Source organism: Chenopodium album, chromosome 3, assembly GCF_948465745.1.
Source record: "Chenopodium album chromosome 3, dcCheAlbu1.1, whole genome shotgun sequence".
NCBI classification, from domain to species: domain Eukaryota; kingdom Viridiplantae; phylum Streptophyta; class Magnoliopsida; order Caryophyllales; family Amaranthaceae; genus Chenopodium; species Chenopodium album.
The window spans coordinates 21,246,066-21,252,065 of NC_137836.1; positions in this window are offsets into that span (position 1 = coordinate 21,246,066).

A 6,000-nucleotide genomic window follows, 5' to 3' on the forward strand; every position below is an offset into this window, starting at 1 on the left:
TTATATTTCTAGGTTTTACCCTTTTATTAAAATGACGTGCAATGCGCCTTTGGTAGACTTGTATATGATGCAAAGCTCTTAATCGTCGCTCATCGAGGAATAAAAGCTCTTCATACCTCGCTCTTACCCATTCAGCTTCCGGTAGCTTACTTTCAAGTACGATGCGTAGGGAAGGTATTTCCAGTTCGACTGGTTGAACTGCATCCATTTCAAAAACAAAGGAGTATGGAGTTACCCCTATTGATGTTCGTATAGACGTTCTATAACCCCATAATGCAAAGTGTTGTTTATTCGGCCAGTCTTTGTAAATTTCTGCGATTTTCTTAATGATGACTGTTATGTTTTTATTTGCCAGCTCTACAGCTCCATTCATTTGAGGTCTATATGGGGATGAGTGATGATGTTTTACTTTATAACGAGTTAAGAGGGTCTCGACTTCAGCTTTGAATTGAGATCCCTGATCACTAATTAGTTCACGTGGAACTCCATATCTAAAAAATATGTTTCGTTCGAGAAACTTTGCGACATGTTTAGAAGTGATATTCATGTAAGAAGCAGCCTCAATCCACTTAGTAAAGTAATCAATGGAAACTAATATGTACTCGTGCCCTCGTTGGAGAGACTTTTCCAATTATGTCAATTCCCCAAGTCGAAAAAGGCCAAGGGGAAGTGAGATTGTATAGTTCGGATGGTGGAAGGTGTTGTAAATTAGCGAACATTTGGCATTGTGGACATTTTTTAACATATTGTATGCAATCATTTTCCATAGTAGACCAATAGTACCCTTGCCATGAAATTATTTTTGAAAGAATTTTACCATTCATGTGAGGTCCACAAATACCTTTGTGAGTATTTTCCATAAGGCGTGTGGCTTCCGGTTGGTCTATACATAGTAAGCTTTGTCCATTAGGTCCTATTCTGCATATGTGGGGAATAAATTTCAAGCTTTAATCCCACTAGCTTGAACCCCACTGTGGTCATACATTAAAGTACGGTGGCGTCCAAAAGGGAAGAAGATAGAGCAAAAGAGTCGCCAACAAGTTTTAGGAACTTGTAAACCGTTCACAGGGTGAAGGTTACACCCCTTAACGACCCAAGAGATCGTCAACTCCATAAGGTCTTGAACCAAATAAGGGTTCGGGGATGAAGGTACAAATCCAACCTAAAAGAGATTGAACCTGCCATAATAATAGGCCTCTACTTTATTCTGATCGTATTCATGTGCGCTTTCTAATTAACATACAATCAATAGGATTAACCCTAAACCTGTTTATCTATGTTGGTTGAATTTAATGCACAAATAAATCTATTATTGGCGATCACTTGAAATTATAATCAAAATTAACCCTAACAAGATTATTAATTATCTTATTAAGCGTGATTACAAGTACCAAATTCCCTTTAACATGCAATAAAAGGTGTGATCAAGCAATAAAAATAAATATCATCAAGCAACATAATAATTAACATCATTATAAAAATAAATTATAATCATCAAAATAATCATAATCAAAAAAATAATAATCATAAATAAAATAATCATCATCAAAATAATAATAATAATAATAATAAAAATAATATTCATAATCATCATAAATTATAACATCTATAATCATAATCATGTTCATGTTAACATTAAAGCATAATAATGGCAAGATCCTAGGCATGATACTAACAAGATTAATAACAAACCCTAGCATGTCACTAAGCAATAAAAATCAAATCTTTAACCCTAACATGATACTAACATGAATAAATATTAGTAAGAACATAGGAAGCATCATAACAATCATATTTAATATTAAAATTACCCTAGACATGATACTAGGAATATCATAATAACAATATAAACATGATTTCTACATCATAATATCAATTAATCAATTAAAGCACTTACTTTGATGCCTCGTACCACTTTCTAATAACAAAATACACACGTTAGGAACTTCAAGGAAAATAATAAACAACAATTAAATTAAATAATTGAAATAGAGATTTGGTAACAAACCCTCAGAAATTAAACCTTTCACGTCTAGGGCGAAGGCAACTTCGAATATGGCTAGGTGTTTCTAGATCTTGTGAATACGGAATTTTGTATGTGTAAATTTGGAAAAGAAAAAGAATTGATGATGAATGAGAGAATTAGAAAACTGATTGTAGATGAGAATTCGTGAGAATTGGTGAATTGGTCCATAAAAACGGAGTTTTTAATACGTTATTGTAGGGAATAATTTCAAGCCTTTAAAATCCCACTAGCTTGAACCCCACTGTGATCATACACTAAAGTACGGTGGCGTCCAAAAGGGAAGAAGATAGAGCAAAAGAGTCGCCAACAAGTTTTTAAGGAACTTGTAAACCGTTCACGAGGTGAAGGTTACACCCCTTAACGATCCAAGAGATCGTCAACTCCATAAGGTCATGAACCAAATAAAGGTTCGGGGAGGATGGTACAAATCCAACCTAAAAGAGATTGAACCTGCCCTAATAATAGGCCTCTACTTTATTCTGCTCGTATTCATGTGCGCTTTCTGACTAACATACAATCAATAGGATTGACCCTAAACCTGTTTATCTATGTTGGTTGAACATTAATGCACAAATAAATCTATTATTGGCGATCACTTGAATTATAATCACAATTAACCCTAAACAAGATTATTAATTATCTTATTAAGCGTGATTACAAGTACCAAATTCCCTTTAAACATGCAATAAAGGTGATCAAGCAATAAAGAATAAATAGCATCAAGCAACATAATAAATAATCAATATCATAATAATCATAAATAATAATTATAACAATATTCATGTTAAAGCATAATAAAAGTAAGATCCTAGGCATGATACTAACAAGAATAATAACAAACCCTAGCATGTCACTAAACAATAAAAATCAAATCTTTAACCCTAACATGATACTAACATGAATAAATATTAAGAAGAACATAGGAAGCATCATAACAATCATATTTAATATTAAAAATACCCTAGACATGATACTAGGAATATCATAATAACAATGTAAACATGATATCTACATCATAAATCAATAAATCAATAAAAGTACTTACTTGGATGCCTCGTACCTCTTTCTAATAACAAAATACACGCGTTAGATTAAAACCTTTCACGTCTAGGGCGAAGGCAACTTCGAATATGGCTAGGTGTTTCTAGATCTTGCGAATGCGGAATTTTGTATGTGAGAAAAGGCTAGTTTAGAGAGAGAGAGAATAATCAAGAAAATCTTGATGAGAGTTGGTGAATGAAGAGAGTTGATGAAAGCTAATTAAAACTAATTGTTGATGAGAATTCGTGAATGAAAACGGAGTTTTTAATACGATATTTATAGAGAAAATCATCCAAAAAAGATAATTTAACAAAACAGAGTCTGAAGATCGAAAAACCACATTGGCGCCAGCCCTGGCTAGTTGGCGCTAGCACCAGTGGCTAGCGCCAGGCGCCAATGGCTAGCGCCTGGCGCCAATCCTGGTTCCAGGCGCCAAGGCCTGGGGTTGGACGCCAAACTGGTTTTCAACGCGTTTTCGAAAATCTGATAAATTTCCCGTACTAGAAGATAAAATAATATAATTCCATCGAAAATGTTATTTGATCTTGATTAAAACTCTGAAGAGTCCTAATTGAATTAGGAATGATGAGAACCTTCTAGAATGTTCTAGAAGACTAAAACCATTCCTAATTGCATTAGGAATGATAAATTATATTAGGCCCTCCCCTAGATCATTGGGCCGTACATAAAGCTCAAACCGGACCCAGTTTAGTAAATTAGCCATAACTTCCTCAATATTCATCGGAATTGGGCTTATAATATATCGTTGGAAAGGTATTTGCAAGCCCCATCCAACTACACCATTATTGGACCCATATCATGGACCAACCAAACTGGATTGACTGTTTTCTTAAAATAAAGTTTTCAAAAACAGGGAGAAGAGAAAAGAAATAAAACTTTCCGCAACACTAGACCTTTCCACACTTTCGTTTCATTCGATATTGATTCGACGTGAAGGGCACTCATCACCGGGTTTGGTTTTGGGGAGACACAAATGGGTGTCTACAGAAGCCCCCACTTTGACTGAGTTTGGAGAAACGCGAGTTTCGAAAACAAAAGTCAAAGTATCGATAGGGACAGAGAATGATTCAGAACGTTCTGCGATCCTAAATCTATCTTATAACGCCGATACCTGCAAAACTAGCATTAGTTAAACAGATAAAAGAGTTAAGAAACGCGTATCTTGCACCGTCGAGCACACGTCTCTGAAAGTAACCGATTGTTTTGATGAGCTCCTGCAAGCTAGAGAATGTCATCCCGCTTGAAAACCGCTACGCCCGTAACTGCTTCCAAATTAGAAGATTGCTTCGCCTGAAACTATCTTCCCCGCAATGATAATATTCCACATCCTAGGGAACATTATCGAAGATTGCTTCTCTTGAAACAATCTCCATCCGCATTGATAATATTCCGCGTCTAAGGGAATTCTATCGAAGATTGCTTCTCTTGAAACAATACTCAGTTGTTTGTGACAACTCTCCACAATCTAGGGAACGCCACCTTACTGTTTCGATGTTCACTCGTCTCTGAACAAAGAGCTTCTTCTTGATATGTTCACGCGCCTCTGAACAAAGAGCGTCTTTTTTTTTAATATGATCTTCTGAATGATGTGTCCACGCGTCTCTAAACGAAGAGCTTGATAATAGGATGCCCACGCGTCTCTGAGAAAAAGAGCTTGAAAGAAATGTCCACGCGTCTCTGAACAAAAGAGCTTTGATGATATGCCCACGCGTCTCTGGAGCAAAAGAGCTTTGATGATATGCCCACGCGTCTCTGAGCAAAAGAGCTTGAAAGAAATGTCCACGCGTCTCTGAACAAAAGAGCTTGAAAATAGGGAATGTCCACGCGTCTCTAAACAAAAGAGCTTGAAAATAGGGAATGTCCACGCGTCTCTGAACAAAAGAGCTTTAAAAGGATTGTCCACGTGTCTCTGAACAAAAGGGCTTGATTGATATGCCCACGCGTCTCTGGAGAAAAAGAGCTTTTGAATGATATTCCCACGCGTCTCTGGAGCAAAAGAGCTTGATGGAAATGTTCACGCGTCTCTGAACAATAGAGCTTCGGTGCTCGAATGTTTGTTGCGATAATGTCTTGAAGAAAATATTTTCGAAGACCAACGTTTGTCGATCTCTAAAGCTCGCCTGAAATTTACTCCGCTAAAACCAGTATGTCGGTGTCTCCGTGATTAGGCGCTTTAAGCTAAGTGAGACGATCTTTCATCAGGTCGATCACTTATTGCAATTGTAATCAAACTGACTACTTAATCATGTTAAATTGCTTATAGGGGCTAACTGGCGTACCAAGGAACCCGAAATTGTTGTACGAGGTCGAAATCACCTTTCTGAGAGGCTTCGAGCTCTGTTGTTGTTGAGATATTTCTGGCGCCAAGAATTGATTCTGTCGCCGAACGCTGTGATAGGGTCTTCCCTGTTCTGCTGCACCTGTATTTATTTTTTACTATAGAACTTTGCCAATTTCTTTAATTATCTTAGGGTTGACCTAAGGCTTAATGTAGCTTGACTCATCGACTTGACACGACTCAAGGTATAAACTTGACTCGAGGTTGACTCGACTCAAAGTGAAATGACACATGTGTTAGACTCAAATCAAAGTGATATGACACGACATGACTCAATGTGTACATGACTCGTGTGTGCATTGTAATGTGATCGTGCGACTCGAAAATGTAAAAAGCAAAAATTTTCGTCACTTTTATGGAGGGTACCGACTTTCTCCCGAAAAAGAAAGACGTGAAAAAGAAGAATCAAAAGTTTGAAGATGCATGTTGAATGAGCTTAGTCAAATGTTGTTTGATACTATCTCTCAAGATTCAAGGATTAATCCATCTTAGGCTATCTCAATGAAAGTATTAGGGTAACTTAGGCACGGAGGCTAAGCACTTCATACTTCTATGTAATGACAATTATGATTAA